The following is a 17845-nucleotide window of genomic DNA, read 5'->3' on the forward strand; positions in this document are numbered from 1 at the left end:
ACGATGACTTTCAACTTCACTCTGAAATTCTTTGAACTTATCAAATGTTTCAGACTTATGTTTCATTAAGTAGGTATACCCATATCTGCTTAAATCATCTGTGAAGGTGAGAAAATAACGATACCCGCCGCGAGCCTCAACATTCATCGGACCACATACATCTGTATGTATGATTTCCAATAAATCTGTTGCTCGCTACATAGTTCCGGAGAACGGCGTTTTAGTCATCTTGCCCATGAGGCATGGTTCGCAAGTACCAAGTGATTCATAATCAAGTGATTCCAAAAGTCCATCGGAATGGGGTTTCTTCATGCGCTTTACACCAATATGACCTAAACGGCAGTGCCACAAATAAGTTACACTATCATTATCAACTCTGCATATGTTGGCCTCAATATTATGAATTTGTGTATCACTACTATCGAGATTTAATATAAATAGACCACTCCTCAAGGGTGCATGACCATAAAAGATATTACTCATATAAATAGAACAACCATTATTCTCTGATTTAAATGAATAACCGTCTCGCATCAAACAAGATCCAGATATAATGTTCATGCTCAACGTTGGCACCAAATAACACTTATTCAGGTCTAAAACTAATCCCGAAGGTAGATGCAGAGGTAGCGTGCCGACCGCGATCACATCAACTTTGGAACCATTTCCCACGCGCATCGTCACCTCGTCCTTAATCAATCTTCGCTTAATCCGTAGTCCCTGTTTCGAGTTGCAAATATTAGCAACAGAACCAGTATCAACTACCCAGGTGCTACTGCGAGCATTAGTAAGGTACACATCAATAACATGTATATCACATATACCTTTGTTCACCTTGCCATCCTTCTTATCCACCAAATACTTGGGGCAATTCCGCTTCCAGTGACCAGTCTGTTTGCAGTAGAAGCACTTAGTCTCAGGCTTAGGTCCAGACTTGGGTTTCTTCTCGTGAGCAGCAACTTGTTTGTTGTTCTTCTTTGAAGTTCCCCTTCTTCTTCCCTTTGCCTTTTTTCTTGAAACTGGTGGTCTTGTTGACCATCAACACTTGATGCTCCTTCTAGATTTCTACCTCCGCAGCCTTTACCATTCCGAAGAGCTCGGGAATCGTCTTATCCATCCCTAGCATATTATAGTTCATCATGAAGCTCTTATAGCTTGGTGGCAGTGATTGAAGAATTCTGTCAATGACGCTATCATCCGGAAGATTAACTCCCAGTTGAATCAAGTGATTGTTATACCCAGACATTCTGAGTATATGCTCATTGATAGAACTATTCTCTTCCATCTTACAGCTGTAGAACTTATTGGAGACTTCATATCTCTCAATCCAGGCATTTGCTTGAAATATTAACTTCAGCTCCTGGAACATCTCATATGCTCCATGACGTTCAAAACGTCGTTGAAGTCCCGGTTCTAAGTCGTAAAGCATGGCACACTGAACTATCGAGTAGTCATCAGCTTTGCTCTGCCAGACGTTCATAACATCTGGTGTTGCTCCTGCAGCAGGTCTGGCACCTAGCGGTGCTTCCAGGACGTAATTCTTCTATGCAGCAATGAGGATAATCCTCAAGTTACGGATCTAGTCCGTGTAATTGCTACCATCATCTTTCAACTTTGCTTTCTCAAGGAACGCATTACAATTCAACGGAACAACAGCACGGGCCATCTATCTACAACAACATAGACAAGCAAAATACTATCAGGTACTAAGTTCATGATAAATTTAAGTTCAATTTAATCATATTACTTAAGAACTCCCACTTAGATAGACATCTCTCTAATCATCTAAGTGATCACGTGATCCAAATCAACTAAACCATGTCCGATCATCATGTGAGATGGAGTAGTTTCCAATGGTGAACATCACTATGTTGATCATATCTACTATATGATTCACGCTCGACCTTTCGGTCTAAGTGTTCCGAGGCCATATCTGCATATGCTAGGCTCGTCAAGTTTAACCTGAGTATTCTGCGTGTGCAACTGTTTTGCACCCGTTGTATTTGAACGTAGAGCCTATCACACCCGATCATCACGTGGTGTCTCAGCACGAAGAACTTTCGCAACGGTGCATACTCAGGGAGAACACTTATACCTTGAAATTTAGTGAGAGATCATCTTATAATGCTACCGTCGATCTAAGCAAAATAAGATGCATAAAAGATAAACATCACATGCAATCAATATAAGTGATATGATATGGCCATCATCATCTTGTGCTTATGGTCTCCATCTCCGAAGCACCGTCATGATCACCATGTCACCGGCGCGACACCTTGATCTCCATCGTAGCATCGTTGTCGTCTCGCCAACCATTACTTCTACGACTATCTATATCGCTTAGTGATAAAGTAAAGCAATTATAGGGCGATTGCATTGCATACAATAAAGCGACAACCTATCACATCCTAGCTAGTTCATGCATTAGAGTGTTGCATCATGTCTACTTTTCACAGAAACTTGAAATGGGGATGCCAGAAACCCCCAGCACCCCCCTGAACACAACTAGGGTTTACTAAAATCCTTTTCAATGAACCTGAAATGCCCTCCATAAATGTTCACCATCTCTGGTCCTGGCTAAAACCTCTGCCAAAAATGGTTTCATATTTTTGGAGGCCATTCTGGATTTTTGCACCAAGCCATAAGTATTTGCATTTTGGCAATTTAATTCCTATAAATATTTTAAAATGCCCAAATAATCTTGAAGGTATTTTTAGGCTGTTGAGAATAATTTCAAATGTGCCTCTGAATATTTCCAGGATTTTCCTAAATGGAATAGTATTTCTACTATTTCAAAACACAGAACAGAAATAAATAGAAAGAAAAACAGAAAGCAGAGAAGGAACTTACCTGGCAGCCCACTTGGCGGCCCAGCACTGTGCTGGCCCATGGCCAGTCAGCTGCTTCGTCCCGCTAGAGCAGGCACAGAGGTGACACCGGCGTGCGCGAGCTCGCCACGGCGCCACCTGCTTGCCGCCTCGCCCGTGGACGAGCTGGACGACCTCCACGTCGCGCCCCCGAGCCCCTGGACACCCCCATTCGCCCCCATCGCCTCTCCCTCGCTCTCTCTCGCCATGGCCGACCCAGCCGCTGCCACCTCGCCGGAGTAGCCGTAGCCACCGCCGTCCCCGCGTCACCTGACCGTGTCCAGCAGCTCCGCCATCGCCCTCTCCTTGGAGCAAGTCGAGCCCTGAGTGCTCGCTTGCCCCGAAGCCACTGCTTCGACCTCGCCTTCACCGCCCACCGCCGGAGATCCCCTTCGCCGTCACCACCGCAGCAGTTCGTCCCCGACAGCGCCACCTAGCTCATCGCCTCTGCCGTGAGCTTCTGCCCTTTCCCCATCCTCTCATTCTTGCTGCCGCCCCTTGCGTCGACCGTGACCAGCAGCACCGCACACGCCGCCGCACGAGCTCGTCGCCGACGAGGCTCCGGCCATCCAACGGTCGCACCACCATGGTCGTTAGCTTCACTGCATCGCCAGGAGCCCGTAGCACCATCGCACGCCCCTCGCCGTGCTCTCTAGCGACGGGTTCGACTACACCCATACCCCGGCAGCCGCACGGCTCGTCGCCGGCGTTGATTCCGGCGACCCCGAGCTCCACCACCACCACCACCAGTCGATGCGGCTCGTTCCCAGCTGCGTGTAGATGCTCTCCGCCGCCCATTTGGTCGCCGGAGCACGGATCCCGCACCCCACCGCCGCGTCTGGACGTCGCCGGCGGCTAAACACCGGCGAGTCAGCGTGGTTTGACCACGGGTTGACTCCCCAGAGTCACTCACAAGTGGGGCCCGCCTGCTAATTAACCTGGGTTAGATTTAAGTTAATCCTAATTAGTTAATTATCTAACCGTGACACTGACACAGGGGACCCACACGTCAGGTTTGACCTGGACGACCCCGTTGACCGCTGACGTCATCATGACACACTGCTGACGTAATAAGTAACTTAATTACTGGAATTATTCTTATACAGGAAATTCCAGAAATTATCACAAACTTCAAAAAATCATAGAAAATAATCTATAGCTCAGAATGAAAAGATTTATATATGAAAAATGATCAGAAAAATCCATTCTATCCATCTGTACTGGTTTCATGCATGTTTAAGCAAATTAACCCACTGTTTAATGCAGAACAAGATAAAGCACTAACATGGGCCATTTATGAACATGGAATTTGAATCTTTGATTCAAAATAGTCCAAACCCATATGGTCTTAGTTGCATTAGCCCAATACATCCATTTTGCCATGTCTCATGCATGCATCATATTGTTGCACTTGCTTGGTGTTGATTGTGCTTCGATGTGTTCATTGTGGTAGGTTCTGCCTCCGAGGATATTCACGAGTATCCAACTGAAGGGCAGTATCCCACCACCACTCCGTCAGGCAAGCAACCCATTGATCATTTCGATACAAACCCATCTTCTCGCTTCTGCTCTCATTTACTGCATTAAGACAACGCGATTCAAACTGTTGTGTGTTGCGGTAGTTGAACCCACTTTCCTTTGCATGACCTGTCATTGCCACAGTAACTAGATGAAACCCACTAGCATGTGTACGAGTTGATTGAGCCATGTTGTGTTCCTACAATGCTATGCTTGCTACGCTTAGAGTCGTGTCAGCTCTGGCTCATCAGGGTGATGAACTAGAGTGAAAGCGTGTGTCGATAATGAGAGTGAGGTGTTGAATACGATTTGGTAAAGGTATCAATGGGAGGCCATGTAGGAGTACATGGTGGGTTGTTTCATTGAGACCGTCCCTAAGAACTGAGATCTGTATGCATGATTTAAGATTCAGCTACTACCACACATTGGGCCCGAAACCAATGGACCCCCTCGGCTTCTTAATCACCCTTGTCCTCTGTCCAGGAGTTGCACGTAGTTTCCAGTGTTTGTAGTAAGCTGGAGGCCATGGACAGCGCTGACCAAGGGGTGGGCTGTGATGCGGTAGGCTCGTGGCACGGTGTACCGAGTCGCCCGTTTGGTGTCCGGGAACCCTGCACACATCGTTTGGGGCCGTATGTGGAAACCTCGGCCGGACTCCCTGCGGATGGAACCTGAATAGGCGATAAACCTGGACTAGAGACTTGAGTGTTTAGGTAGGCTGTGGCCGACACCCACGTTGGGCTTCCGCTTGAAGGTTGCCGAGTACATGTCGTGTAGCGACGGTAAGTGGTGAGAGCGTGTGTGACGAAGTACACCAATGCAGGGTATAAAACTATTCGAATAGCCGTGTCCGCGGTAAAGGACTACTTGGTCGCTTATGCAGTTCATAGACAAGTAAATGGATACTACTAAAAGCCTCCAGATAAGTGTGAGTACCGCGGATGGCTCTCTTGTGGGATGACGAGGGAGGATCCACGGTGGAGTATTGTAATGGTGATTAGTGGACTCGTGTGCGAAAACTATTTCACAAGTGGTGTCTCGTATGATAGCTTAGCCAAGAGTCAAAGCTGGCTTGCTGCAATAACTCCACTACCTTCTTGAGAATGAACATGTATAGTAGGATATGTTGTAAGACTTGCTGAGTACCTTTGTACTCATGTTGCTTCAATTACTGTTTTCAGACGACAACACCGCCCCTTCCGATGGGTTCTATGTAGAACTCGACGAAGACGAGTGACTTGCCACCCAGGTGGTGATCTAGGCTTGTGAAGGGCCTACGTAGATAGACAGGCTTCGTCAAGCCTTCTTTCTTTCTAGTGTCTGTACCCAGACAAGTTGCTTCCGCATGTGTTTGTATGATTGTATGACTTGAGTGTCGGGTCATGTGACCCCTATCTGTATGAACAAGTTATGTAAGGCTCTCTGGAGCCCTTTAAATAAAGTACTTTAAGTTGTAGAGTTTTGTTGTGATGCCATGTTGTATTTGCACATATCGAGCATATTGTGTGTATGATTGAAATTCTTGGTATGTGTGGGATCCGACAATCTAGTTGTTTATCCTTGGCAGCCTCTCTTATGGGGAAATGTAGTCTAGTGCCTCCTTGAGCCATAGTAGTCCGCTAAAGCCCGGTTCACCGGAGTCCTGCTAGCCCAGCACTACTGCTCTGGACACTTGACTGGCCGGCATGTGTTTCATATCGTTCCTGTGTCTGTCCCTTCGGGGAAATGTCACGCGGTGACATCCGGAGTCCTGCCTAGCCTGCTACAGCCCGGGATCCCGGAGTCCTGTTAGCCCAGTGCTACAGCCCAGATTCACACACTGCTGACCGACACGTTCGATGTTGATTCATGTATGCCTGTCCCCATACGTTAGTGCCGCTTTGGGTTCACGACTAGCCATGTCGGCCCGGGTTCTCTGTCATATGGATGCTAGCGACATTGTCATATACGTGAGCCAAAAGGCGCAAACGGTCCCGGGCCATGGTAAGGCGACACCCGTGGGAGTACCGTGCGTGAGGCCGCAATATGATATGAGGTGTTACAGGCTAGATCGGTGTGACTTAGAATCGGGGTCCTGACACAACCATATGGCTCCTGCCAGTTGCCGATAACTCGGTTACAAAACATGATCATCTCATACAATAAAATATAGCATCATGCCTTGACCATATCACATCACACCATGCCCTACAAAAACAAGTTAGACGTCCTCTACTTTGTTGTTGCAAGTTTTACGTGGCTGCTACGGGCTGAGCAAGAACCGTTCTTACCTATGCATCAAAACCACAACGATAGTTCGTCAAGTTAGTGTTGTTTTAACCTTCTCAAGGACCGGGCGTAGCCACACTCGGTTCAACTAAAGTTGGAGAAACTGACACCCGCCAGCCACCTATGTGCAAAGCACGTCGGTAGAACCAGTCTCGCGTAAGCGTACGCGTAATGTAGGTCCGGGCCGCTTCATCCAACAATACCGCCGAACCAAAGTATGACATGCTGGTAAGCAGTATGACTTGTATCGCCCACAACTCACTTGTGTTCTACTCGTGCATATAACATCTACGCATAAAACTAGGCTCGGATGCCACTGTTGGGGAACGTAGTAATTTCAAAAAAATTCCTACGCACACATAGGATCATGGTGATGCACAGCAACGAGAGGGGAGAGTGTTGTCCACGTACCTTCATAGACCACTTTAACATAGCATACTAAGTATTGATACCCTTCTTTTAATTCATATCAGGTATGCAGATGCCCAGTTGTCATGCTTTGTTGTTTATCTAGGCAACTAACACACAAGTTGGTCTTGTTTGTACGTACTAATGGTTCTGAATAAAGTAGAAATACTCTGTACAACATAAAAATAAAGCATGACAACTGGGCATCTGCATAGAAACAAGTTCCTCCAATTTTTTTTGATTGTGTTCTTGTCATTTTATGACCCATTCAACAAAACTTCAGTCACCTTGTCTGTGGCGTTCTTGCCCAATTGTCATTTTGTATCCGGAAACTACCTGGAAACTTCATGTAGTGAATTTCAACTTGTATCCCTTACGCAGAGGGTATGGTTGTGCAGCGGTGGCGGTCGGTTCTGTAGCCTAGCGCTTACAGCTGCTAGGATCATGAAAAAGTGATGGCCATAACAGATTAACTCTGATGGTGGTTATCCGGCCTCAAGCTCCGGGATGAAAATCTAGGTCTTGTTGAAGGCATTGCTTGGATATACTCAGACATTGTTTCTTCACGATGAAAACCTTCACTCTGGGCTCCGGCCTTTGCTGGTTGGATCCAATGACGCTGGCGCTTGAGTCTCTCTCCCTTTCTTCGAAATCACTAATTAAGGGCATCTACAGTCGAACACCACAAACCGGCCTCAAATGCCCGGGCAGACGGCCCGGTCACGAAAATTTGACACAGACGGGCCTCAAACACTCGGGTTGACCGGCACCCCTCATATCCAGCCCAAAAATGGGCAGGTATGGGGGCGCCCGAGCACGTCTGTGATGACCCACAAGTGTAGGTGATCTAGCGTAGTCCTTTCAATAAGTAAGAGTGTCGAACCCAACGAGGAGAAGAAGGAAAGGACAAGCGGTTTTCAGTAAGGTATTATCTGCAAGCACTGAAATTATCGGTAACAGATAGTTTTGTGATAAGGTAATTGGTAACGAGCGAAAAGTAACAAAAGTAAATAAGGTGCAGCAAGGTGGCCCAATCCTTTTTGTAGCAAAGGACAAGCCTGGACAATTTCTTATATAAAGGAAAATGCTCCCGAGGACACATGGGAATTATCGTCAAGCTAGTTTTCATCACGCTCATATGATTCGCATTCGGTACTTTGATAATGATATGTGGGTGGACCGGTGCTTGGGTGCTGCCCTTACTTGGACAAGCATCCCACTTATGATTAACTCCTAATGCAAGCATACACAACTACAAAAGAAGTATTAAGGTAAACCTAACCATAGCATGAAACATATGGATCCAAATCAGCCCCTTACAAAGCAATGCATAAACTGGAGTTTAAGCTTCTGTCACTCTAGCAACCCATCATCTACTTATTACTTCCCAATGCCTTCCTCTAGGCCCAAACAATGGTGAAGTGTCATTTAGTCGACGTTCACATGACACCACTAGAGGAGAGACAACATACATCTCATCAAAATATCGAACGAATACCAAATTCACATGACTACTAATAGCAAGACTTCTCCCATGTCCTCAGGAATAAACTTAACTACTCACAAATCATATTCATGTTCATAATCAGAGGGGTATTAATATGCATTAAGGATCTGAACATATAATCTTCCACCAAATAAACGAATTAGCATCAAATACAAGGAGTAATCAACACTACTAGCAACCCACAGGTACCAATCTGAGGCTTTGGGACAAAGATTGGATACAAGAGATGAACTAGGGTTTGAGAGGAGATGGTGCTGGTGAAGATGTTGATGAAGATTGACCCTCTCCCGATGGGAGGATTGTTGGCGATGATGATGGCGATGATTTCCCCCTCCCAGAGGGATGTTTCCCCAGCAGAACAGCTCCGCCAGAGCCCTAGATTGGTTCCACCAAGGTTCCGCCTCGTGGCGGCGGAGTTTCGTCCCGCAAGCTTGCTTATAATTTTTTCCAGGGTAAAAGACTTCATATAGCAGAAGATGGACACCGGAGGCCTGCCAGGGGGCCCACGAGGCAGGGGGCGCCCCCCCCACCCTCGTGGCCAGGGTGTGGGCCCCCTCTGGTATTTTCTTCGCTCAGTATTCTTTATAAATTCCAAAAATGACTTCCGTGGAGTTTCAGGACTTTTGGAGTTGCGCGGAATAGGTCTCTAATATTTGCTCCTTTTCTAGCCCAGAATTCTAGCTGCCGGCATTCTCCCTCTTCATGTAAACCTGGTAAAATAAGAGAGAAAAGGCATAAGTATTGTGACATAATGTGTAATAACAACCCATAATGCGATAAATATCAATATCGAAGCATGATGCAAAATGGACGTATCAGTCTGCCATGTCGGACTGTCGATGGGTCCCACGCGGAATCGCCCGGAAACCCAGTTGTCCGACGAACGTATCCTCTGGTAGGGGGTGTGAACTCCACGTGGAGCCACTTCGGCTCGCCGTTTGAGGCCAAATCCAGCTATTTAAGCCGGCCGGCGTCCCCCAACCCTAGCCCGTCCACCTCCTCCCTCTTCCCGCCGCCAACCCGAGCCCATCCACCTCCTCTCTCCCCACGCTCTCCAACTTCACCATGGTTCGACAGAAGATAACCACGTACGCTATGCTCACGCCGGAGCACCAGTACCAAATCGAGCATGAGATTCGGCGAGGCACGCTGTGCATGCTGCTTGCATCGCTGCCGGGCTGCCTCTGGACTCGCCGGAGGCAGAGGAGGAGGTGGTGGTGGAAGAGGAGGCGACGGAGGAGGAGTTAGAGGAGCAGCAGCCGGCTCCGAAGGAGGTGGCGGATCCGGAGGAGGAGCTGGTGCCAGCTCCGAGCTTCGACATGGAGGACGCGGAGGCGGAGTTCGCCGTCGCCCAAGCGGACGACATGGCGGAGCAGCAGGCCATCTTGGAGTCCATCCAGGATGAGGCCTATGTGGAGGCCAACCGTCAGTTCATCCGGCAAGAATGGGTGGCAACTGACGCACTCTTCGACAAGGTCGAAGCGGAGATGAATGCGGAGGCCGGCGCGGAGGAGCCGCAGGAGCCAGAGTTGTGGCTGCCGCCCATGTACCCGAAGTCGGGCACGAAGATAGTGGATATCTCCGACGAGGACTAGGGTAGCTTATCTACGTAGTACGTATTTTTTTCTTTGCATGCTTTTGTATGGATTTAATATTTCTATTATGAGGTATCCGAATGCAGATGAGCAAATTTGAGGACTGATCGGTCACTGCCCGGGCGCGTCTGTGGGCGTTTGAGAGCCCAGAATTGCTAGTCCGGTTGTCGATGCTCTAAGGAGCACTCTTTGCAAAGGTCACTCTCACCTCACCACGTTGCGACAAGTGGCATTTTCCTTTTTCTTCGTAGATACGTTTATTCAAAATGTTTTATCTCTTAAACCGTGCGTCCAAATCTCAAACCGTTTTCATCGTTGGATTCCTCATGTCAAGATATTCCAAACTAGATCCCATGTTGACAGGTTTTGATGAAATTTTTTTCACAAAAAAATCGGACGAAAAAACCAAACAGGGAGCATGTTTTTTCCTTTGCCGAAAGAGGCACGACTGTGTTTCTCGCGGAAGCAAATGCGTGCCTCCACAATAAATAAACCCGTGCCTCTCGCGGAAGGGAAAAAGGTTTTCTTTTTCCGTTTCCGAGAGGTACGACCGTGCCTATCGCGGAAGCAATTCCGTGCCTCCTAGAGAAGTAAACATGTGCCTCTCACGGAAGAAAAAAAAAGAAAATATTTTTTTCGTTTCCGACCGTCACTACTAGGGAAAAGCTTATAGGCAGGCGCTTACTAGTAGCGCGGGTTTATACCCCTCGCTGCTGCTACTTAGTAGTAGCGTGGTTTTTTACACCTCGCTGCTACTAAGTTGGTAGTAGTAGCGCGGGTTTTTAACCCTCGCTACTACTAAGCGGTCTCTATCGTGCCCCCCCCCGGGACATATGCCATAGTAGTAGCGAGGGGTATGAACCCGCGCTACTACTAAGTTCATAGTAGTAGTGCGCGTTTATACCCCTCGCTACTACTAAGTACAAGGTAGGTGAATTCTCCATATCCTCGGCCGAATCCCTCCTCTCTCCCTCACTCTCCCCCTCTGTCCATAGGCTCTCCCATTTCGCTTCTCCCTCCCACCCGCGATTCCCTTCCTCATCCACCACCACCGCCGGCCTCGCACCTCATGCCTTCCCCAAATCTGGCGACGTCCACTCCCACCGCAACCCCCTCCCCCTCCTTCCTCCTCCTTATCTGATGTTGAAAGGAGAGGGAGATCCAGCGGAGCGCCATCCATGGCGGCGGCCAGATCCGCCATGGACACAACCACAGGTGAGTTGTTCTTCCTACTCCTCTCAATCTCTCTCTCTCTCTCTTCATCTTCTAATCGTTTTCTTCTTCTTTTGTAGTAGCAGCAGAGGAGAGGTGCGAGGATGAGTTGGGCGGGGAAGCACCGTCGCCATGGGCACAACCACAGGTGAGTTGTTCTTCCTACTCCTCTCAATCTCTCTCTCTCTCTCTCTCTCTCTCTCTCTTTCTCTTCATCTTCTAATCGTTTTCTTCGTCTTTTGTAGTAGCAACAGAGGAGAGGTGCGAGGATGAGTTGGGCGGGGAAGCACCATCACCATGGATGACTTCATCCCCTCCAGGACCAGCATCAGCATTGGATGGAGAAGACGTTGACGCCCAACAGCAGCAGCAGCAGCCTTGGATGAATTTTTTTTAATTCCTAATTAGTTAGTAAGTAGCGCGGGAACCTTACCTGCGCTACAGCTAAGTAGTACTAGCATGGGTGGCAACCGCACTACTACTAGCAGAAGTAGTAGTAGCACGGGTTGGATCCGCGCTACTGCTAAAAGTTAGCTGTGGCGCCGTATTAAAACGTGTGTTTTTTCCTTCCGCGAGAGGCACAATCGAAAACGGAAAAAGAAACGCCTTTTCTTTTTTTTCTTCCGCGAAAGGCACGCACTACTAGGGAAAACCCTAGTAGTAGTGCGGGGTAATGACCTATTAGTAGCGCGGCCTCTCGCGGAAGGAAGAAACACACGTTTTTTCCTGTTTCCGAGAGGCACGCTCGTGGAAGCAAATCCGTTTAAAGCCATTTGCTCCCGAAAGCACAAATTTAAATTTAAGACCAAGTGACTAGGCAAAAGACTTGAATTAATTGAAGCATAATGTTCTTACATAAGCTATTCAGTATTTCCGAGCAAATGACATTGCTAGCATGTTATGTGATTTTGATCTAGGAGGCAAGACTTCTTCTTGGCCGAGGTTGAGCATGGGGTGTGGCACCCATGATTTTTTCAGAAAGGCAAAAGTATCACAAATAAGTGATCCTGAAGAATATTTTGATCCTCAGGCCGGCCTAAGTCTCGGGACTACTGGATCTGTGTTTAAATCAAAGGCCGTAAGAATATCCCCGAGGAGATTCGATCCTCCGGTTGGCTATGTTGCCCGACCTAAGTCTTGGGGGCTGCAACATCGATGTTTTAGGCTGATATCTGACAGGTTGATCAATAGATCCCGCGAAAACCAAGCTTGAGGGCTATTTGCGCCCATGACTGGTCGGTTAAATTATATTTTAGGCCTGCGCCTGGCATATTGGTCGATGGATCCCCCAGAACCGAGCCTGGGGCTACTTGTGCCCGAACGCCGCTACTCAGCTGACGTAGTTCTAGAGGGGATTCAAACCCCAGGTCGGCCATGTTGGCCAACCAAGTCTCGGGGGCTATTGCATTGACGTTTCAATGAAAAAATAGCGTGCTATAGAAAAATAACGTTGCCCTTAAAATACGCTATTAGCATGCGCTATAGCGTGCTATTAGCGAGATATTGTAGATAGATTTATTTAGTGAGACATTGCTCCAAACACTATAGCATGCTATTAGCACCGCTATAGCACGCTATTATTTTAAGTGTGTTTCAGTCAAAAATTCTAGTGCAATGAGCAATTTGAGGAAGATGTCATTCTACCCAACCCGAGTCTTGGGGGCTATTGCACATTAGTTTGATCAAGTTACAAGTGTATGAGGAAGATGTCATTCCTCAGGCTGGTCTTTCAGCTGGGCCTGAGTCTCGGCGGTAATTGGATCGGCAGCTTAAATAATGAGCTATACATGAGGAGATACAATTCTCAAATTGGCCATTTTCCTGACTAAGTCTCGGGGGTTACTGCATCAAAAATTTATGTTAAGTCTAAATTATACGACCCGCAACCCAACTTGTGTCAAGTCGAATTGCAACTTAGGGGCCACAGTACACAGATGTGCTAAGTTATGCTACATGAATCATGGCGCCAACTGGATCTAGTGCCAATCTGCACCTTGAGAGCTACTGGTTGTATAACTTGGCAGAGAATAAATTGCACCAATGAGAAAAAAATCACGAGAAATTAGGTCAAGGAAGCCGGCTTGGCAGGAAAAGTTTCCCGTAGAAGCCAGCTATCTTCATCGACAATTCAAGACTGGTGTGGTTCGCCCGACTTCGGAAGAAGTCCGACCATAGAGGCCGTGGACGAACAATTGTAGTAAGGGCGCTTAGAAGAACCTGTTTCAACCTCGACAAGCTAAATACGATGTATAATTCGGTGTTGGTCCGGGTGCAACCAAGCATGAAGAACGACTCAGGGGCTACTGATGGTGTTATGGCCCAGTGTTACCTCACCATGTCGGTCGCAGGCATGGTGAGCCGGCCCAAGAACCCCTAGGTCGGCTCCACCCTAGGCCACTTTTTCCTGCCCATGGCGCTCTATGAATAAGATTCAAGGAGCCTTGCCATTCAAGACAATATGTATGCGTGGAGGAATCCCCTCCATCGACATGGCCCATTAAGACTCTTGTAATCCTAGGACCTCGGTATTTTATATAAGGCGGGCTCGGGCTACTCAAGAGAAGACATCTTAGATAGATCATTCACAATCCCTTGGTACTATACATGTACTTTGACACACCCCTATAGCAATATACATGACTAGGAGGAGGATATTACCTCGATCATGAGGGGCTGAACTTAGGTAAACCTCGCCTCCTGTTACCATCCAGCCTAATCACCTGACCATGATACCCTACCGAGGGATCTATTGGAATCATCTCCGACATATAGCGTATGAAGTATATAATTAAGTTTGCAATTAGGTCTTTTTTGGCATAGTCTTATAAACAACGCTGAGCTTTAATTTTTATGGCATTGACGGATTCATAGATCTATTAAGTCATAAATAAGATGAGGATTTGCAGATTCGCTGTAAAATAACTAGGGGATTCAAGTGTGGAAAAAAATTGATCACCGAGGTGGGGAACAAAATTCCAAGGGGGGGACTCCCTTCTCCCCTTGTGGTACCCCCTCCTCCCCTCTCCACCAATATATATACCAGAGGATTTGTCACTTGAGGGACACAAGTTTTTGGAGCATCCTCTAATTCACTAGTTCTAGTTCTGATATAGAGTTGATCCAGATTAGAGCTAGACCTAGTTCTCTCTAATCGTCATAATAGTGAACCCCTGTGAGGTTCTGTTCTTCTCCCTCTAATTCTTCCGCGACCATTAGCTCTGGATGACGAAGCGCTTTCGGTCTTTGGTTCGAGGGATCGTTTGTGAACAATTCAAGGCACTTCATGAACGATCTACACCAACTGTTCTTCCGCTGCAACTCGAAGTTGATAACGATCCGATCTAAACCTCTAATGCATCTTCATAGTGTTCCTGAGATTGTGATCGTAGGGCGAAAGATTGTGTTTTCTACTATGTTTCCCAACAACTTTGACGTACAAGACAAGGACTCCTAATCCGTGGAGGACTCCTCTCTACCGACGAGCCAACTATGACTCCTATTATCCTAGGTCTCCGATACATTATATAAACTTAGGCTAGGCTAGTCGATAAAATATTTTCTAGACAACTACAACTAGAACTCATACACATGATCTCATGGTAGATCGCCTGTACTCTCTATCCCCATCAAAATCAATACAAGCAAAGCATGAAGTAGGGTATTACCTCCTCTAGAGGGCCCGAACCTGGGTAACACATGTGTCCATGTGTCTTTATTTCCATCGTGCCAAGGTTACCAACTTAGGACCCCCTACCAGAGATCTGCTGCATTTCACTCCATCAGCTAGACGCCTGGTGTTTTTCGGTTTTGGTCTTTCCATTTAATTTTCTGTTCTTGTTTTATTCTAATTTAATATAACTCAGGATTACAAAAACGTGCAAGATACAAAAGGAATGTGAATTTCGAAAAAAGAATTTTTCTAGAAATCATAAAATGTTGACGGATTCAAAAAATGTATGTGATTTTAAAAAATGTTCACATTCTCAAAAATTGCTCATGAGTTTCAAAAAATGCTACTGAATTCAAAAAAGTTCATAGATTTGTAAAACATATTCGTGAAAACAAAACAATGTTCTCGTCTTAGAAAAACGTTCATGAATTTGAAAAGATGTCCGTGACTTTCTAAAATTGTTTCCAAATTTCAAAAAAAGTTCATATATTAAAAAATGGTTCCCAATTTTTTTTACTTTGTAAAAAATGGTCATGGATTTTAAACATGTTAAGGAGTTCCAAAAAAATCAGTATTCAAAAAAATGTTCACGAATTCGAAAAAATTCACAAAATAAAAAAGGAAAAGGGAAAATGAAATAAGATAATAAAATAAATTAAAACGGCAAAGAAAAAGAAAATAAAAAACGAAAATGAAAAAGTAGAAAAAACCGAAGGAAAAAACAAGAGCACAAAAACGAAAAACCGGTAGCGGGGTGCGCGCGCGGTCGCTAACCAGCGACCCGCGCGCCAAATAGGATCCCGGCGTCTTGTTCCCTCATCAGAAAAAAGAAATACATCGAGTGCGTCTTCGCATCCCGTGTTTCTTCTCAAACGGTTCAAAGCGGAACACGGCGGCCGCCGAGCACCGGCCTCGCCGCGACTTCAGCCTGAGAGAAACGCGTGGGGCGCAGGCGTCTGAGAGCGTGTGGTGGCGTAGCAGTCGCGGGAGGTTAAGAAGCTCGTTGCCCTCTTCCGGGCCGGTGGCACGTGCCCCTCCTCTCATGCCTCGCCGGCGATCGCGCTCCTGACGGCCGCGCTGTCGTCACGGACGCTCTCTCGGACCTCTTGCTCGCCAGCCTCATCCTGCGTGGCTGCTCTGAACTCTGCTACCTCCGCGACGCCAGCCACCTGTTCAACCCGATGCCTGGGTTGAACCCAGTCTCCTGGGGCTCCGCCATCTTCATATACGCGCAGCAGGACACGAGGAACACGCCAACGCCCTCTTCGTGGCCTTCTGGAGGGCCTCCGACGGCGAGGCGCCCAACGAGTTCCTCTTGGCCAGCGCCCTAGCTAGGGCATTCTCTCAGTAGAGGGTGTCCTGAACTGCCAGTCAAAGCTCTGTAAGTGAGATGGGAGCGGTTGGATTATGGATCCTGTACTCCTGTGGCTACCAACTTCCTGCCATGCCGTGTGTTCTAAGATTCCGTGCTTCTCATGAACCATAAGTCATATTGAACTTGTATTAACAATCGATGATAATCCAGGGGAGCCGCGCCACGCAGAGAAAGAAATATGTGTGCATTTGATGTTCTTTGTAACTGTTTCAGGAAATCAGGAGAATTCATCTAATGTTCCCAACGTCAGAAAAGACGCTGCAAGCTATGCTGAAAACAAGAAGTTAGTCAAAGCCAAATAGTTCGATAAGTCCAGCTGCTCAAGTGCATGTATAGGGTGCTTTGGTCCTGTTTGATGATGGATGGTGATCACGTGATCTATGCCGATCTTATGGTAATTACTCCAATAATATGTCAATATCCACAATTCGAAATTTATATCATTTGATACATCATGAAAAGTAGTTTCATATTTTATCTATTAGGTATTGGAGATGTTGTTATTTTATTCTATAATCTTGGTCAAACTTTCAAATGGTTGACTTGCACGGAAACCAATACACCTTATATTCTGGAACGGAGGGAGTATTCATTAACCAGGACCTCGTCTTTCTATCTACATTTTCAGCTATTGTTCGAAAACCTATGATGGTGCACCTGCTTCCAGGCCCACCTATAGAATAAACAGTACACTGTTTTTAACTGCGATGGATAAAAAATACACTGTTGGTAGTCAGGCAATATCTGTTACTGATTGCTAAAAAATTGTACTTCAAAATCTACAATAATTATTAATGAAGTCAGACCATGTCAAGGAGATCGGTCTTGTAAGCTTGAGCCAACTGAAATCTCAGCTTCAATTCAAGTCGTGGCTTCAAGACCCTGTGTTGAAGGCTTGAAGCTGAGATTTCCTTGATGCAGGCACCTAAGCTAGATAACACAGGCTAATACACTGTAACCAATTCTCCATTGGCCCATGGAATACACAGCATCAACCTTCTATGATTTCGAAAACTAGGAGCCTCCTTGTGGTGGCCAAAAGAAAGTACCCATACATGCAATTATTTCTTATCAAGGAGATGCACACGTGGCACAGTCGAGACTCTCATTTCTAGATCCATTTAGACAGAAAACTGTTACCGATTAATTATCATTACACACAGGAACGATACTGTGGAACTGGCCGGTGCCATGCATCATGGTAAGTTCTTAGAGATGTACATGAATAGAATTGACAATGAGTATGATAAGCATTCATTCCTAGCTTGTTTGTGGCACTTGGGGTATGGCATACTCCAGCATGCATTAGTACTACATTTGGCAGCATTTCAGCGATGCTGCCAAGACAATCTTCAGTATTGTCTTGCAGAAACCATTCAGCCGAGTAGTATATACCACTATAATTGCTTGCCCACTCCCATTTTA

This window comes from Triticum aestivum, chromosome 2D, assembly GCF_018294505.1.
Source record: "Triticum aestivum cultivar Chinese Spring chromosome 2D, IWGSC CS RefSeq v2.1, whole genome shotgun sequence".
NCBI classification, from domain to species: domain Eukaryota; kingdom Viridiplantae; phylum Streptophyta; class Magnoliopsida; order Poales; family Poaceae; genus Triticum; species Triticum aestivum.